The sequence below is a fragment of the Sarcophilus harrisii genome, chromosome 3, assembly GCF_902635505.1.
Source record: "Sarcophilus harrisii chromosome 3, mSarHar1.11, whole genome shotgun sequence".
Lineage (NCBI taxonomy): Eukaryota > Metazoa > Chordata > Mammalia > Dasyuromorphia > Dasyuridae > Sarcophilus > Sarcophilus harrisii.
In genome coordinates this window covers 357,847,826-357,867,292 of record NC_045428.1, presented here as the reverse complement: position 1 = coordinate 357,867,292, position 19,467 = coordinate 357,847,826, and the positions used below count along the sequence as shown (strand labels likewise).

Genomic DNA, 19,467 nt, shown 5'->3' with positions numbered 1-19,467 from the left:
AAACTGGCACATAAGAACTCATGAGTTGAAGATAGCTCTCTCTCTCTCTGATTATTTCTCTCCCTCTCTTTCTGTTTCCTTCTCTCTCTATCTCCTTTCTGTCTTTGTCTGTTTCCTTTCTGTCTCTTTGTCTCTTTTCTCTTCTTTCTCTGTCCATAGCTTTCTTTGTGTCTGTCTCTGTCTATCTCCTTTCTATCTCTCCTCTTCTTTTTCTATGTCTATCTTTGTCTCTTTCTCTGTGTGTCTTTCTGTCTCTGTATCTCTGTCTTTCTGTCTCTCTCTCTCTCTCTGTGTCTCTTTGTCTCTCTCTCCTTTCTGTCTGTCTCTCTGTCCCTTCTCTCTTCCTCTGTCTTTGTCTCTCTGTTTCTCTACTTTCTGTCTCTCTCTGAGTCTGACTCTCTGTCTCTGTCCTTTCAGGCGGAGTCTCTTTTGTTTCATGTTAAATCTCCCTAATTTCTTCTCCTGACCCCTCCCCCTCAAGAATATGGCCTTCAGTTTTCTTCTATCTTGTTCATTTTCTTCTGTAGTTACTCCCTGGGTTGTCAGAATACATCCTCAAAACCTTTCCAGGCTGATAACCTCCACTGAGGCTTGTGATCTGCTGGCTTCAAAAACAGACCTTGGAAGAAGGTTTTGCTGGGGAATCTAGACAAACCTCTGTGATCTCCTTGCACGTGACTTATTTTATTATAAATTATTTCATGCACTTGGATCTCCACTTGGGGAAGCCAGATGATTCAGTGGTATTGTGCCTGGAATCAGGAAGACCTGAATTCAAATGCAGCACCATACACTTACTATGTGACTCTGGATGAGACTCTTAATCTTGTTTGCCTCAGTTGTCTGTAAATGAACTGGAGAAAGAAATGACAAATCCCTTTAGTATCTTTGTCCAAAAAACCCAGACAGGATCACAGAATTGAACATCACTGAAAAACAACAGAATAACCAATAGAATTTCCATTCACATGCTACAGGCACACACACACACACACACACACACACACACACACACACACACATATCCTTATATTTATATGCATTCTTGTCTATCTTTCCTTACTCCTGCCTCCCTCTCACCACATAGAGATGCTCCCTTCACAGCTTCCCGAGGACAAATCCCCACTGTCCCAGCTCTCAGGCATTTTTTTTAGGACAACATTCCCCAAACTAATTTGGAGGCAGGAAACATATTGTTCTGGAATCATTTTGATTGACTGTAGCCAGAGTGCCTAGGCCATTGCCTTCCCAGCTTTTTCTAGTGACTCATTCAGACTGGAACAAATTTCCTGATTCAGCAGTCTGGACTTATTGATTGATATTTACCTGAAATAACCTCAGGAGAGTCAGAGGCAGAAGTGAGCTGACTTGGGGCTCAGCAGACTGATATGTGAATTTGGACACAGGACCTGAAACACCTGGACCTTTAGGGCATGATACTAACTGAGGTTAGGAGCATGGGTTGCAGATTCAGGAAGGGACTCAGGATCTCTGGTGGGGGTCTCTGCATACTCAGGGAAATCAGAGGTTAAGTGAGGCAGGGTCACATAGGCAGTCTATATAAATGGTAGAATTTCAATCCAGGTCAAGTCTGAGGTTGGTTTTTTACTAGGTCAGGCTCATTTTTTAGGGAGAACTTAATGAATTCTTATTGATAACATGGTTCAAGAGAGAGAGCTATGATGTCTTGAGTACCTGAGCATCCCCATTTCCTAGAAAAAAGTTTTTCCTCCTCCTGTCATCCATCTAAGGATAGTTGTTAGGTAGTCTCATTTGTGTCCTGCAGAAACCTGACAGAGAATTGTGGCATTCAAATGGTTCTCTGTTGCTCTGACTTATTTTTATATTTCTCTATATAGAGAAATTCTCAATTTACATAAAATGGGAATAATAAAATCTGTACTATTTATCTCATAGAAGAAAATGCTTTGAAAACCCCAAAGCACTAAAGAAATATGGGTTGATTTACATTAACTTGTCTGTGAAATGAGTTATCTACCTGCACTAGATTGCAAGGATCCTAGAAGCAAGGTAAGGAGTTTAGGATGGTGGATTTGTTGTGTAGTCTTGGGCAAGTCCTCACCTTTGAGGGAAGCCCTACTATCCCTGTGGTATGTGCTGAGCAAGGTGTGTCATTCTGGGGCTTTGTGAAGCAGATAAAAAGATTTGAAATCTGGCCCAGAAGCAGAGAACTGCTCTTTGAATGTAGCCAGATGGTATTCAAGTGTGGTATACTTCTTTACTTCCTGTTAATGGGGGCCAAAGATGAGGCAGCATCTGACAGAAGCCAAGTAGATATATAAAAGATTGGCTGGCTCTTTTCTTTCCTTTTTGTTCTCTTTTCCTTCCAATCTATGACTCTGGGTTCTCTCTTCCCCTCCTTTCTTCTTCCCTCTCTCCCAAGAACAATGACTAGTTTCTCCCCTCTCAGACTGGACAGACTGGACAACAGAGGCTTTCTGGCCTCTGAGCTTCCAAGCTGTTGTTACTACTATGCCTTCCCCGGAGACCAAAGTACTGGACCATGGTCTCTGTGGAATGCCAACCAGGGAGAGCTGCTGCCGTTGCTAGGCAGTGTGATAAACAGCTCCTTGCTAGTGTTAAGCAAGATGCTGAGACAAGAACAAAAGGATCAGGGCAAAGCCTTTGGGATTTTTTATGTGGGGTGTTCCTGGGACCCAGCCCAGTAAATCTTCAGCTAATAAGAGCAGTTAAGCAGAGGAACTAAGGAGAGTGGGTGGTATTGTCTTTTCTACACTACCCTGTGGTTTCTGCTATAATTTTTTGGGGGGACAGTTGCTTCCTCATTGTCCCCTCTACTGGGGGCAGTCAATTCAATGTTCTCCTGCTTTTCTGGATCCAAGACATTGTCTTCCACAAGCCCTAGCCATGACAGGTAAGGGAGGGGGTAAGAGGTGCAGCTTGGGATGGCAACATTGGTGGTGGTCAAATATTTAAATTGAGCTTGGAAGTAAAAGTGGGGGAAGACTTCAGAGCTGGGAGCTATATAGATGGTATTTGCTGTGTTCTCTCAACAAGAGGTACTGCTCAGTGAATACAAAGGAGAATCATCCACTTCGGAGGCCCTCTTGTCTGTTCCCTTACCTTTGGGCAGAATCTCTCCTTAAGCCATGTTGGACAAATAAGGACATATTTTCAAACTCTGTAGTGAAAAAGTTCACAAACCATACTCGAAAACAGTTCTTATACAAGACTTTTGATTCAGGAAGTTTTTCCTTTAGGTTTAACCTTAATATCTCTAGCTACAAAAAAAGATTTATTTTGTTTTGATATCCATGCCAAGGAAGTGGTAACTTCCTTTGAGAAACACAGGTTGGGAATCCATTCCCATGCAGAGAATGAGAATTGAGAGAATTGAGAATTGAGAAACACAGCCTCTAGCCATCACTTTCTTCCTGTCTATTAGTTGCTTCTCCTACCTACAAACATGCCTCCCCCAACCTCGAAAAAACCCCTAATTCTTGATCCATCTATCTCTATTAGCTATCATCTCATATTTCTACCTTGCTTTGTGACTAAACTCCTTGAGAAGGCTATCTACTATAAGTGCTTCCATTTCCTCTCCTGTTGGCTATGTTTGTTGTTGTTGATGCATTTCAATTGTGTCCATTTGTGACCCTATTTGGAGTTTTCCTGGCAAAACTTCTGGAGTGGATTGCTGGTTTTTTTTTCTCTCCATTTTATAGATGAGAAAACATCTCAAATACTACCTCTTCTCTCCTCTGATACTATTGCTACCATGATACAAGCCCTTATTTCCTTTTGCTTGGACTATTGTAATAGCTTTCAGGTGAATTGTTTGCCTCTTTCTACATTTTAAGTCATTCTCCATATAACCATGAAAGAGTTTTTGGTAAAGTATAAGTCTGATCACGTCACACCCCTACTCAATAAACTCCTGTGGCTTCCTGTGACCTTTGTTTGGCATTCAAGGTCCTTCATAACCAATCTCTCCTTACTTCCCTCCCCCTCACCGTTTTAGTCTTCTTATATCTTATTCCCCATCATATAGCTTTTGATACACTGACACTGGACTCCTGGCTATTTGTCAAACAAGACACTTTGGGTTCCTAGCATTCTTCTCTGGTCATGCTTTCCCTCTTTATCTCTATCTTTACAGCCTTTTAGGTCTCAGTTAAAATCCTGTCTTCTACAAGAATTCTTTTCCGATCCCTCTTAATTCTAGCACCTTCCCTTTGTTTATTATTTTTTATTTCTCCTCTATATAGCTTGTTTGTACATAGTTGTTTGTATGTTGTCTTCACCATTATATTTTAAGCTACTTGAGGATAGGTAGAATTTTTTAATATCACTAGTGATTAGCACAGAGCTTGGCATCTAAGAGACACAATAAAAGTTTCTTGAATGACTAAAAGATGAACTCAGGATCTAGGTCTCAAACTAAATTGACTTGTGTTCTAATGTTAAAGCTTGGGTGTCCCACTTTATGTTTCACTAAGTTCTAGCTTCTGGTCTAAAGATGCTCTGGGTTATCATCTAGCTATCAGCCCACTCATAGATCTGGAATAACTTATACCCACTGGATCCCATGAATATTTTCCATCTTTCTTGGCCCAAATTGGGGTTTTATCTATTTCCTCCTAGAATTGTGACACAAATGCCTCCCAGAGAAATATTTTCTCTGAAAAAGAAAAAAAAAACCTTATCATTTTGCAACACCCTCAACTCATGAATGAATAATAATAATATTGATAACATTCATCTTTTCCTCTAATGGATTTTTTTTGGTAATCATCTCTTTAGAATTGTGTAGACTTTAACAAAAGACAGAGTGATACATGATAAGAGTGGGAAAGTCATTAGAACCTCTTTTAACTCATCTATAAAATGAATGAGGGAAGGAAGGGAATAAGAATTTATATATTGCCTAATATAATGTTGGCCCTTGCTAAATACTTAACAAATATTAATCTCGTTTAATCCTCACAACAACTTGGCAGGGAGGTTCTATCATTATTCTTATTTTACAATTGAGGAAACTGAGGCAATTAGTTCTTACATACATAGCTACATAGATGTCTGATATATAGCTAATAAGTGTCTGAGACTGAATTTGTACTCAGATGTAGCTGACTCCAGGTCCAGGACTTTATACAATGTGCCACCTAACAGGCTAGATGAGGATAAATTTTAGGGGAAAGCACGATGTTTGAGCAATTGTCTACAATAGCTAAAGAGCTCTCAGGCCTAGAAGAGAGCATTAATACTTCCCTGTTTTTAGTGGTCCTTATAATCGAGATCTCTCATGTATAATAATTGCTGAGCTAGTGAAGTAGAAGCTGGCCTTGTATGAAGTAGAAACATGCTCACATAGAAATGCACAGTGGTTTTGGATGGGTTAGTAATGACTATTACAATTACAATTGAGTGCAAGTGTAGAGACTGTTGTTAATTGGTCAATTAACAAGCATTTATTAGCTATGTGCCAGACACTGTACTGAGTATACAGTACTGAGGATACCAAGAAAGGTAAAAGATCCTGCTCTCAAGGAGCTCATAGAGAGAGGAAACAACATGCAAACAAATATATACAAATAATATATATATGTGTGTATGTATATATATATATATACATACACACATATAATTGTTGTTCACTCATTTTTAGCTGTGTCCAACTCTTTGTGACCCTATGAGGTTTTCTTGGCAAAGATTTTGCAGCAGTTTGCCATTTCCTTCTTCAGCTGATTTTATAGATGAGGAATGGAGGAAAATAGAGTTAAGTATCTTGCCTGGGGTAAAGCAGAGTCAGACACAGTAAGTATCTGAGGTAAGATTTGAACTCAGGTTTTCCTAACTCAATCTGTGACCTATCTGCTCTTTCTCTGTCTCTCTCTCTCTGTCAGTCTGTCTGTTTCTCTCACACAACGCATACACACAAATGTTAATAAATTTGAGATAATTAACAGATGGAAGGTACTAGCATTAAGAGAGGTTGAGATAAGGGATATGCTGGAGCCAGTTCGTTTAGTCTCTTAAGAAATGATAGTTAAATTTTCAGTATAGGCATTAATACCTCAGAAATTGGCAAATGCTGCAAATCAGAAACTGGTTTATTATTTTTGTTGATTGTATAAACTTAAGAAAATGATGGGAAAATGTTAATAATAATGCAGATTAAATTTAAAGATATCCAAGATACATCTTTTCCCTCTTTCTCCTGAGAGCCAGTTAAATATTTACCTGCATCTGTAGCTGGGATTGATTCAGTGCCAGAAAGTGAGGAGGAAGAATGATTGAGGCTGAGAGAGATGAGGCCTTAGAATAGGGAGCTTGTACCTAAATTTTCAGAACTGGGTAATATGAGGATCCTAAAGTAGGAAAGACTGGGTACAAGCCTTGGGTCCTGGTGTTTGTTCACACAATGATTCCAGTGGAGAGCATAAGCATAGGGACGACTATGTGTGGTTCGGCACATTCACTAGGGATCATTCTTGTCCTTTGGAATTTCTCCAATTCCATTTGTGTTGAATTGTAGTAACTGGAAGGCTATAAATGTTCTAGCTGTGGCTAATCCAGGGTACATATGGGCCAGGGCACATAATCTATTTTGTTTCCATTCCATACAGAGCAGTTTGACGTCATCCCAATGTCGCTTTAAGGAAGAACATCTATAATGACCCCAAGATTACTTTCTTTCCTGGTTTGTAATTTATAGCTTAGAACTCACTGAGTTTGTACATGGAGCCTGAAAGAGCTTTTTCTTCTATTTATAATTATTTTTTGACTTTTTTTCTATTAGGGAAAAATAATACTTGAAGCTCTCAACTCATAGAGAATCCCAGACTTTAGAGATCATTTAGTCTAATCTTCTCCTTTTATAGATAAAGGAATTATAGCCCAGGGTGTTGAAGATTATACAGGTAGTAAGTAGCGGGATTTGAATCCAGGTTTTCAGTGCAGAACAATGAGTGCACTTTCTATCACAGCATAGTACCTTCCTCTGCTTGCTTCTTTTGATATTCCTTTGCCATGTTTCTGAAACCTCACATAATCTTCCTGTTGGTTGTCCCTGTAAGAGGTCTTTCACTGTCTAGAAGAGCCTAATGTACATTTTAGGTAGTACATGGACAAGCTGAAGACTGTGAACAAGACAATGACTAGTAGGGAAGTGCAGACAACTACATGAAGTCAGACCATTTCAGAATCAGCTAGAAGTGTTTACACTAAACAAGAGTAGGCTTGGGGGGATTTGATCACTTCAACAATTCAACTGCCTTGTGGAAGAGGGATTAGATTTAGCCCCAGGGAGTGGAACAAGAACATTGAGTGCAAATTATAAATTTAAGATCACATAAGGAATAAAAAATTCCTCTTTTACAATTACAGCTATCTCAAAGTTGAAAGGGCTCTCTCAGGGAGTAGTAGTTTTTAGATAGAGGCTGCAGGATCATTCGTTAGGCATTTTTTATTTTTTAAAATGGTTCTCTGCTGTGTATTTTTATTCCTTTTTTTCCCTTTCCTCCTCCTATTTCCCTCAAGCATGCTCCAGTTAAGCATAGATGTATTGATATATATGTTAGGAATTTTATAATTGTGATTTATATTCAGATGCGATTTGGTCTAGATATACTCTAGAGTTCCTTCCAACTCTGAGACATTGTGTTTGTGATTTGGTAGTTTAAGGGTTCATAACTTGGCATCCATGAATTCAAAAATATCTTGATAACCATTTTAATATAATTGCTTTTTGTTATGGTCATATACATTTTATTTTATGTATTTAGTAACATTAATTAGGGAAGGAATACATGATGGAAAGATGGAAACAGGCATTAAGTGCCTACTATATGCCATGTATTTATTTCATGTAATTCTCAAACAGCAACAATAAAGACTCATGTAATCCTCAACTGAGCAATAAGTCCTGGGAGGAGATGCTATTGTTATCTCCATTTTTTGGTCATTGTTGAGTCATTTCAGTCACATCCAACTTTTTGTGACCTCATTTGGGTTTTTCTTGGCAAAGATACTGGTGTGAGTTGCCATTTCCTTCTCTAGCTCATTTTACAAATAAGCAGCTGAAGCAAATAGGGTCAAATAACTTGCCCAGGATCACACAGTTAGTTAAACTGAGACCAAATTTGAACTCATGAAAATCCTTCCTGTTTCCAAGCCCAGTGCTCTATCCACTGTACTACTTAGCTCTCTACATCCTCATTTTACAGTTGAGGAAACTGAATTAGACTAAGTTTAAAAGACTTGCCTAGGGTCACTCAGCCAATATGTTTCTGAGTCTGGATTTGAACCCAGAAAAAAAAGTTGATATAGTGCTTTATAATTTGCTAAACATTTCAACAGGGTAAGTAAGTATTATTAAGCCTATTTTATAGATAAGAAAACTGAGGATCAAGGAGGTTGTGATTTTCCCAAAGGAATATCTAAATCTAATATCTAAAAATAGAATATTTATTCTATTAAATAACAGAACTACAACTTGAACCTAAAGATCAGCGAGCCTACTGACTGGGTATATTTAAGTGAATTGTACCTTGAATGACCAGTCATCAAGAATGTTATAGAGAGAATTCACAATTTGGATAGATTATCTCAAGGGTCCCTCTTTCAGCTCTAGAATTTGTTTATTTTAAACTGGGTCCACTAATTCCCAGTTTATAGCTCTGAGTATGATACCTTACTCTCAATCACCTTTAAGCCCCCTTCCAGTTTGGAGATCCTGTGTCCCTTACTATTAAGCGCTAATGAAGTCCATATGATTGGAGAAGAGCCTGGGGTATTGGCTAGCCTCTTCCCATTGAGGGAAATCCAATGAAATAGATATCTACTACATTTTGTGAAATTAGCTTTTTAGTCATCTCTCCTGGGCTTTTGCCCATTTTGGGCTTACATCCCATCTCTTCCACTTATTTTCCCGTAAAGGTTCTGTAAAAATGTTGAGAAATTGGGACATTCTGAGAAGTTAGAATGAGATCTAGAGGTGGGAGAGATACATTTATAGTTTTATGGGCTGCGTTGGCTTAAGATGGAATGTCAGGGGGTGGATTTGGAGGTGGCTGGGATAAGGTCCATTTCATAGAAAGTCAATTTAGACACAGAGGTTTGCTGATAGGGGCTAACTATCTCTTCCTCTCCCTTTCCTATTTCCCCCCTTCCTTATTTATCCTTTTGCTATAGTATCTAGGCATGCCCAAACTTATCTTTCCTTTCCCAACTATTCTTATCCACTTTGCCAAATAAATGAAATAAATACTTTTGATGACATCTAGTATTAAATCTGTCATACCTTTCAAATAGAATTGACCAATCGTGTTTTCATATAATTAAGCACTAAAAGAAATATGGTGTTAGAGAATGAAGGAAATGAAAGGATGGGCCTAGAGGATGCTAGATCAAGGACAAAAATGAGATTGAATAAATTTGGCCGGCCTTTCCCATCTTTGTCTTGGGGGGTCTCTCTCCCTTCCTTCTCCTTCTTCCCTCCCCATCTCTCTCACTCTCTGTCTCTATCTCTCTGTCTCTGTCTCTCCTTCTCTCCCTCCCTCCTTGTCTCTTTCTCCTCTCCCTCTGTCTCTGTCTCTCTGTCTCTTATTTCTGTCTTTGTGTCTTTCTCTGTCTCTGTCTCTCTCTCCTCCTATCAACTTCCCTCTCTTCCTCCCTTTCTCTTCCTCTCTCTTTCTCCTCTAACTGGATCTGTCTCTATATTCATCTCTTTGTGTCTCTGTTTTTCTGTCTCTGTCTCTATCTCTGTCTGCCTGTCTCTGTTTCTGACTCCCTCTTGCCCCTGTCTGTTTCTTTCTCTTTGTCTCCATCTTTGTTTCTGTCTCTCTTTCTCTCTTTCCAACCCACCTTTTTCTCTGTCTTTCTATCTCTGTCTTTGTTTCTGGGACTCTGTCTTTGTCTGCCTCTCCCTCTCTCTGACTCCCTCTCTCTTTTCCTTCTTTCTGTATCCGTTACACCCCCCCCCCCAGTTCAGCTACATTACATGCCCCATGTGATCTTGAAAACTAGCCACATGGTGAAATCAAACAGACACTAGTTAGAAAAAAAGATGCTTTGGTGAATGGCTTTATCAAAGGACTTCCACCAGAGTCTGAGCAGGGCTAAGACTAAAGGGAGAAGCTGTACATTCTGAAACTTCTCCTACCATCTCTAGTTAGACTATTAGAAAACTGCCATGCTTTGAATCTAGTCCAGGAAGGCATATTTCACTATCCTTGGATGTTCTCTCAGTCCTTAGTGAGGTGGGGAATGTCCGGGCTCTGATGTTTACTGACTGTGTGAGCTTGTGGGAAGAAGCATGAGGCAATGGAAATAAAACTAGTTTTGGTGTCAGTGGAGAGGAGTTCAAATTTTCCTTCTGGCTCACCACTGTGACATCAGGCAAACTTGGGCTTCAGTTCCCAGTGGTAAGATTAGGGAATTGGGCCAGCCAGCCCCTGAAGTTCTTTCTAGTTCTAGGCTAGGTTACAGTCACTTTGGAACTTTGTTTCCTTATCTGCAAGATGGGGATAGTAGCATTTGTATGAATGATTTTCTTAATAGGCTTGCTGTGGAGAAAATGTTTTTTGAAACTTAAAAGTATTTTATAAATTATATAAAATCTTAATACAATTTTAAGCTATTAAAGCTTATCATCTATCTATTCATCCATCCATCTATACATCCATCCATCCATCCATCCACATAGCTTTCCATATCTTATATCTTTCTCTCTTACATATACAGATTCTTGTTGCTATTATAGTTGTTTTTGTTGTAATCAAGAAAACTCATCTTTAGTTCAAATAGAGTCTCAGATACTAGCTATGTAACCCTGGGCAAGATACTTAATGTTGTTTACCTCATCTATAAAATGAGAAAGAAATGGCAAACCATTTCAGTGTCTTTGTCAAGATAACCCCCAATACATATATAACATACATATACACATGCATGTTTTCTCTCTTTTATTGCTTTGAACAATGATTTCAAGGCTCAGTGACTTAGCTATATGAATGACTGACTGACCTTCCATCTTGCTGAAAGATCTCCTACTTCATTGTTAGAAAGGTATGAAGAAGGGCTTTATCTCACTTAAGTGGCTGTCTTTTATTACTTGATATCTCCCTTTACCCCTACTTGAAGAGGATTATGATATCAAGGAAGTGACACCATAACATGCAAGTAACTGTATTTAAGTGAGGGAAGGTTGTGCAAAGTCACCAGCTTCCCTTTCTTTGATAGAGTCTTTTGGGTCTAGTGGCAAGATATTGGTCAAAATGACCAGAGATGGCCATGGATGGCCTCTATCAGTGGTACTGCTGAATCAAAGGGTATTCAGTTTTATAACCCTTTGGGCATAGTCCCAAATTATTCTCCAGAATAGATGGATCAATTCACAACTCCACCAAGAATGAACTAGTGTCCCAATTTTCCCACATGCCTTTCAACATTTATCATTTTCCATTTTTTTTTGTTAATGTAGATTAGCTTAGATCAGCCTGATCAGAAAGGAAAAGGGTTATAATATTGTTTTGGGATTTTGCTATTCTTTTGTCAAAACTCTATGGCAATGGATAGTCAAAAGGATCTGAGCACATGAGAGATTAGGACGGTTCACACCACAAAGTGACCACTCCTAATAGATTCCATTTCTTCTTGAAAAATGCCCTTAGGCAGGCAAGTGGTATAATGAATAGAGAGCACTGAACCCCAAATCAGGAAGACAAGAATTAAAATCCAGTCTTATATACGCACACACACATTACTGTGTGATCCTGGGCAAATGACTCTTTCTGCTGCTGCTGCTGCTTCTTCTTCTTCTTCTTCTTTTTTTTTTTTTTTTTTTTTTTTTGATAAAATGGGGCTCATAATGACATCTATTTCTCTGACATTTGTAAGGATCAAATTAGAGAATCTTTTTAAAGTACTTAGCATAGTGGCTGGTAGTAGGTGCTTAATAAATACTTTTTCCCTTCTTTTTCTCCCTTTCTACTTGTACCCTCTGGGCAAATCCCACACTAAGCAGGTCACTATCCAACAGATTCTAGGTGGGTAATTCCAAGATACTTCCTCTATTTATAGATGCTCTAGAATCTCTTTGGCCCTAAGGATTTGATGTCCCACCTGCCTGACTGATTCTTCTTATTGGAGTTTCCTCCTGGATGTGCTAGTTTTTCTCAAACATTTATAAAGGACCATATACTAGATCTTATTCTCAATCTAAAAGAACACACAGGTTCCAGTTTCCCCGGGTCTTTGCCTCTCTATCTCCTTGCCAAATAAGTTATATCTACCTTTCTTTTAGGTTTGCATAGCAGCAGAAGAAAGAATGTGTAAATCAAGTAGAGCCTAAAAATTTGGATATGCTTAAGGCACACTTATTAAATCTGCCAGTGATACATCCCTTAGAAAATTGTGTAATATGTTGGGTAATAATTTAGGATTCAAAATGTTCTTGTTGGGTTAGGCTATTGGTATGAACTTAAGAAGGTCAAATTAAATAAGGATAAATGTAAAGTCTTATGTTTAGTTTTTAATAAGTCAATTTTATAAATGTAAGATAGGGCATGTCTGGAAAGTAGTCACAGTAAAAAAAATCCTATCTTTCTTGCTCCCAAAATAATAATAATAAAAAAAACTATCGAGAGCTTGTGCTAAATTAAGAAAGACATGGTGCCGAAGATTAGGGAAATGATGTTTTTGTTGAACTCTGCTCTGGTCATATCACATTAGGGATATTGGGATATTGTGTTTGTATTGGCAAGTGACATTTAGAGGACCATGATAAGTGGGAGAGTACTCAGAGGAGGGATTCTAGGATGGCCGAGGGTTTTAAGATAAAGCCTAGTGAGGATCTGGTGGAGGAACTGATCATGAGGAGAGAAGACTTGGGTGTGGGGAAACAATGTAAAACATCCATTCATGTATTTGAAGGGTAATCATGAGGAAGATTAAAGATGAGGCTAGGTCTGCTTCGGTCCCAGAGGGCAGAACCAGAATAGACAGATTTTTGCTTTCATGTGGGGGAACAGAGTTATCCCAAAGTGGAATGGGCCAAAAGCTTGGGAGGTAGTGGTCTTCCCCCCTCACTAGAGGTCTTTGGTCAAAGGCTGGACGACTGCTTATTAGGCATGTCATAGAAGGGATTCTCATTCTAGTCTACGTCAGATTGGATAGTACCAGAGGATTTATATGACTCTATGGATCACCCAGAGCAGGCCCCAGATAAACTCTCCATCAACTTCTAAGAAAGTGAGGGTGATTGAACTGTGGGGTCAGGAAGAAGCAGCTGTGGACACTCTTTTCTGAAGAGAAAAGGACTTTGGTCCTTCCCTCAATCTGAGACTGCCTAAAAGCAGGGAAAATTAGGAGTTCTGAGCTGATGTTGAGTGGCTAGCCTTTTGTACCAGTATTGTGGAAGGAGGAAAGGACAGAGAATTAGGTAAGAAAGCAGTTTGGGAGGGGGTATCTGTTACACTTGGGTGACTTTTTTTCCTCCTTGATGTCTGTATATTCTCCTATGTTCTGTGTGTTCCTGGGGAAGGCCTGTGGTGGATTATAGGTTGCCTAATATCTTAGTCCCAGAGACAGGGGGTCTATGTGTTATAATGTCAGTGACAGCTGCATTCTTGACAATGGCTTTAAACCCTTCTTTGTTCCCTCTTGTGCCTCCTGTCAGAGGTTAAGGGAGACTGATAAGGAGAGACTGTTATAATAGGGCAGACAAGGAAACACTGATCTTTCTGGTACACTGAGGCCAGAAGGGAATGTGGAGATTTTAAAGTGGGTCCTTAAGGAAGCAGGAGGAGATGCTGGGCAGGGGCTTTGGGAAAGAGGACCCTCCCTTCTCCAGAAGGTCAGCACATCGGTTCCTGCTCTCCCTGGATTCCTTACTCACAGTTCTCTTTTAATTTTTCTGTCAGTAGAACGAAGAGGACAAGACTTCATAATTTGCCCAGATGGGGATCCTAAGACCAGATCTCTTAAGTGCTGTTAGAAATGTCTCCTCTTTGAGTTGGATAGCTAGGTGATGCAGTGAAGAGAGAGAGATGAGTCTGAAGTTGGGAAGATTCATCTTCCTGAATTTAAATCTGACCTCAGACACTTACTATCTTTGTGACTCTGGGCAAGTTGTTTAATCCTGTTTGCCTCAGTTTCCTCATCTGTAAAATGAGCTAAAAAAGGAAATGGCAAACCACTCCAGTGTTTTTGTCAAAAAAAACCCAAAACCCTAATTGGGGTCACAAAGGGTTGGGCACGACTGAAATGACTGAACAATAACAACCCCCTTGAGTTAAAAACCTGTATGTGATGTGTTTTTGGTCATTATCTGTTTTGAATTTTGACTTAAAATATGTAGTTTGTCTCTGCTGTGCTCAGGGAGCAGTATCCCAACCTGGGATCCTTCCTGGATCTAATGCCCTCTTGTTTCCTTCAGTGATCAGAATAATGTTGGGTTTCCCTCCTTTGGTTAGGTGGGCAGCTTGGTGTTGGGTTTTCCGCCAGTCTTTTGTCTGACCTCTCATTTCACTGGAAGAACTCTCAAGAAACTATTGGAAGAGACTAATTTTGAATTTCTTGGGGACTACATTCTTTCTAGAGTGATTTCCATGAGTGGCCAACATGACAAACTGTGTGGCTTTCTGACTTGCCACCAGCCTGGTCTGAAGCCCAGCTAAATCTGGCCAAATGCTTTGGGTCTGTACTGATGTGAGCTGGGGACTCCCTTATGTTTTGAGGTATAAAATAAAGTGGGAAAGAGGGTTTTGATTTTTCTCTATAATTTCCAGTGATCCTGACCTGTCTTGTGGGCTCATCATCCAAAAGTTTTGAATGAATTTGAGGTTTAAGTCTCTTATTGGATAGGGGTCTCTAGATAGCCAATGAATGAAGACTGAGATCATGGAGCAAAAGAGTTCTTGGTCTTTTTCTGGGGTTAAGTCTCTGGAGTTTAAGTCCTACTTTACTTGACAGGTGATGTATGACCCCCTCAAAGGGGAGGGTTACCTTCTTATATTTCTGAGTCCCTGGAGAGTCTAACTTGGGGCTGGGCACAGAGTGGGCACTTAGCCAATACTAGTTGAATAGGTTTAGGAGAAACTTATTGTTAATGGGCAGCAGCCTGTGGGGTTCTCTGAATAGGGAGGAACTCACAGGAGGGAATGAACTACCATTTAGCCTGGCTTTCATTAATAGGAAATAATAGGTGTATTAAGTGAGAGTGATTTGGTGGTTAGCTCATGGGGCATGAAGCCAGGGTGTCCTGATGGCTGAGGCACTATTCTTTTTCTGGAGATTCAGGGCTTGGAATTAGCTCTGTGACTTAGTATCTCCATCTACACACTGATGCTTATAATGATAAACTCTTTTCAGAGAATGTGGAAACATTAATTGGTTTTGGTCTGCCAACTCATTTGCTGTGCTTTTTGGAGTCAGTCGCTGTCACTTTTAGAGCATCAACTTCACTCTATTGACTAGTAGAATTACTACTAAATTACTACATTACTACTATAATTACTATAGAACCCTGCTTTAGAGTGGGATCAGCAGATAGTTGGGTAGATCTAGGGGGTCTGTCCTCATCTTTCTGTATTCTTCTAGACCAGATGAGGCTTAGGGAGCTTTTCTAGAAGCTGCCTCCACTGCAAAAGCAAATAATCTAGAAAGTCCCAGCACTTCAAGGATACAGGTTGCAACCAATGACCTTAGCATCTCTTCCCTGTCTCTTTAGTGCTTCTCCCAGGGCATGGACCTTCCATGTTGAAGGCTGAGTTTTAGCCAAGGTCATCCCACTCACTCCTGGATTAGAAGCTGTGAAGTTTACATTCTGCCTGTAGTCTTGGCTTGTCTTGGAGCCAGATGACCTATCTCTACTATGGTCTTGTTCTTTAGAACCTCCAGTCTCTGGAGAAGTTTAGAGGAGGGAAGGATTTAGGGGAACCTGTTTCTGTCAAAAGACATTCACAATCCTTTTCCTCTTCTAGTCCGTTTCTCTTAAAATAACAGCAGGCAGGAGTAGAGAAGATACACTTGATCTTAGAGTCAGAAATCTTGGGTTCTTGTTCTAGTTAAGCCAATAGTTGCTTATGGAGGCTCTAGCAAATCGTTAAACTCTGGATCTTAGGTAAATTTAATATTGTAATAGGAGAATCATAAAAGCCAGCTTGATTGACAGTTATTTAACCACTCTTTGAACATGTTCAGTGTCAGAGAACTCACTACCCAATAAAGCAGTTTATTTCCATGGATTTAATTATGATCTCTAAGCAAATAACTGACAGATTTAAATATCTGGTCTGTCTGTCCTATGAATTTTGGTGCCTCATCTACCACTGTCAATTGGATATTTTGAAATGGATGTCCCATAGAGATTTCCAACTCAATGTGTCCAAAACTGAACTAAACCAAATCCTCTCCTCTTCTAATCTTCTATGTCTCTGTCAAGAGTATCATCCTCTCAGTCAGGTACCTATGGCATCATCCTTGTCTTCTTGCCTTTCCCCTCCTCCATTCATTGTCAATTGTCAAAGCTTGCTGTGTACCTCCACAAAATCTCTCATGTCTAATCCCTTCTCTCTAATCACAATTACTAATTTAATTTAAGCTTTCATCACATGTCACCCAGATCGTTGCAACAGCCTCCAAATTGGTCTCCCTGCCTCAGGTGTCTTCCCACTTCACTCCATTTTATACGGTTGTCAAAATGATTTTCTTTAAGTATAGCTTTGACCATGTCACTTCCTACTTGATTAAGATATAAACTTGTCTGTGTAGCTTTTAGAGCTCTTCACAATCTGGCCCTAATATATCTTTCCAGCCTCCCTTAATCTCACTCTCCCTATCTTTCCAGTTTCACTGATTTCATTCTCCCAATCTTTCCAGTCTCCTTGGATCTTACTCTCTCTATTTTTCCAGCCTTCCTGGATCTTACTCTCCTTCCTATATTCTGAGACTATACTTCCATTTCCCCCTCTTTTCTCCCCTCTTCCTCCTTCCTTCCTTTCTTCCTTCTTCACTTCCCCCTTTCTTTCCCTCTCTAGCTATGATCCTGTGATCTAAAGTCCTTTAGATCGGGTGACTCTTTAGGTGTCCCCTTCAGTCCTTCCATTCCCTTTACTAAATGCTTCATTCTTCTTCCACTTCCCTCAAAGTATTGCTGGAGGAAAGCAATCAGCTCATAGGATGAACAGCTGGAAGGGAATTTTGAGTTCATCTAATTCCTAGCCTCTTAAACTGTGGTTTGTGACCCCCATATGAGGTCTTGTAATTGAAACTTGGAATAGTGAAATTATAATTTAATATCAGTAAATGTTTTATTTGTATCCCTATTTTACATACTTATATACTTAGGGTCATATAAAAATTTCTTGGAATAAAAGAGATCATGAGTAGAAAAGAGTTAAAAATCCCTGGTCTAGTCTGATCTCTTTATTTCACAGATGAGGAAACTCCCTGGTTTTGACCTAATTCAGTCATTGGAGTTGTTGTATGATGTTAGCCAGTCCTTATTCTCTCTCTAGGCCTCTTATTCCTCCTCTGTAAAGTGGAGGTGACCATCTGTGTCCTCAAGCTTTTTCAGAAATCCTAGTTATAATAAAGAGGAAAAGTCATAGAGGCCTGCAAGAATGATCTATTTCTACCATACTTGAATGGTCAACTTTCCTTACTACCAAATATGATTTGGGATTGAGGTGTGAAGTATTTTATGTTTCTGAAAGACTCTTCTCTGTGGAGTCAGCCAAGTTCAACATAGTCATGTCACAGAAACATCCTGTCCCTGTGGATAATCACCCCTCTACTACGTTGCAAAAAGAGTCTAAGAAATAGGTGAAAAGCAAATGGGGATGGATTGTAGAATGTGAGATGGAAGTAACAGCAGAGCTTACGCAGTCCAAACTCTTCTTTTTTTATAGGAGGCAAAACTTATTCTCCTAATTCCAGATTTGGGGTTCTGCTCACTACACTGTAGCAACTGAGAAATGAAGGGATTTGATAGATAAGAACTAGAATTAGACAGTGATCTCAGATGTTCTGATCCCTCCAGGCATTGTTCCAAGGGGCTTGGGAAGCTGGGGGGGTTTGTATAGATTGATTGTGGGTCATTTGCTGACTATAGACCTCTATTCTCCCTAAGAATTGGTACCTACAGATTATAAAATTCTCAAATAGGAACTTTTACAGACTAATTTTAGTGTACCTATGGCTTTAGTGCCTAGGTATATTGGACTAAATATATCAGGGGACCTCTCCGTCAAGAGAGAGCCTCTTTTCACCTAATTCTGGCAATTCTGGGTAGTCCCACTCACCGTATTGGTACTGTAAGCTTCTGGCTGCCTGGTACCAGCTGCTGACTTCTTCCAGACTGAAAATGGGTGAAAAAGGCCTTCTCTAAGAAGCTGCTGATGAGAAATCCCCAAAAGGCATGTTCCAAAGGAGCTTTATCTTTGGGGCAGGCCTCTTGCCCAGAAGTTTAGCATCTCTCCTCCCTTAAATCCACACTGCTTTTGTTGCTGTGTTCCACTAGGGACTTTGGGATAAAGGGAATAGTCTATTTAAAAAAAAAAACAATCCAGGTAAAGTTGCCAAACAGGAATACTTATTTTGTCTTGTAACCTGACACCTATCTTTGGGGGTGGAATAACACCTTGGGCCCTACAAGCATGGAAAGGGAGGCTCACTTGTGATGTTGCAAAGACCTTCCTGCCTGAGTGCTTTCTGCCTAATTGGGTGTTTCCTCCCTGTAGGGGGATGTCAAGGTATTTTCACAATCTCAATCTCTCTTACTTTTTCTTTTGCATGATGGTACTTGTATTGCTCCTTTGTTTTAGGGGAAAAGGGGGTGAAAACACCTTGGGAGAAAATCTTAAAAGAGACACTGGGGTACAATGAAAAAAAGCATTGGATTATGTGTCAGAAGACTTAAGTTTGAGTTGTGGGTGTTGTTTTTACTCCTGTGACTTTAGGAAATCATCTAGTGTCTTTGGACCTCGGTTTCCTCAGCTGTAAAATGAGATTAGACCAGATAATTACTAAGGTCCCCTGCGGGTTTTAGTTTTTTGATGACATTTTGGGGCTTTTAAAAATGTTGTTTTTCTAAGCCTTGACTTCATTCTGTCCCACGTGTGAAGTGTAGGAGTGATTGAGAGAAGGCATCTAGGAGTCAGGCTGGCTCTAGAGGCACCACTCCCACTTAATATCTTAGTTCATTCCTCATTAAAATGTTAATGGAAAATTTATGGCCAAGTTCAGAAAAAACTAGTTGGGGAAGTAGAAAAACATGACAGAATTTCATCCATTAGGGCTTTGGAGTCATAGTCTTTTTTCCCTCCTCACATCTTAACCTCAGATTAGGGGATATCAATATACAGATTGATATACCCTCAAAGACTGTAACTTCTCAGGTCCTCAATTTACTCATTTCCTGTTACCTACTACTCCATCACACATCAGTCATACACAAAGATGGCCATATACTTGATCTTG

General features: G+C 39.7%; 1 protein-coding gene across 8 annotated transcripts in view; it reads right to left on the bottom strand.

Annotated features, from left to right (window-relative positions):
• TMPRSS4 (transmembrane serine protease 4) overlaps positions 1-18,558 on the bottom strand; it is a 44,745-nt gene extending 26,187 nt beyond the window's left edge. For 3 of the 8 annotated variants that reach the window (XM_031960063.1, XM_031960066.1, XM_031960067.1), the window contains exon 1: positions 799-831. The gene's annotated coding sequence lies outside the window, so the exon portion shown is untranslated. Of the gene's footprint in view, positions 1-798; positions 832-13,882; positions 14,067-18,290 lie in introns of those variants that run through there. The other 5 variants (XM_031960065.1, XM_031960070.1, XM_031960064.1 and 2 more) reach the window with 5 other exon arrangements.
• Between the last annotated feature and the right edge of the window lie 909 nt (positions 18,559-19,467).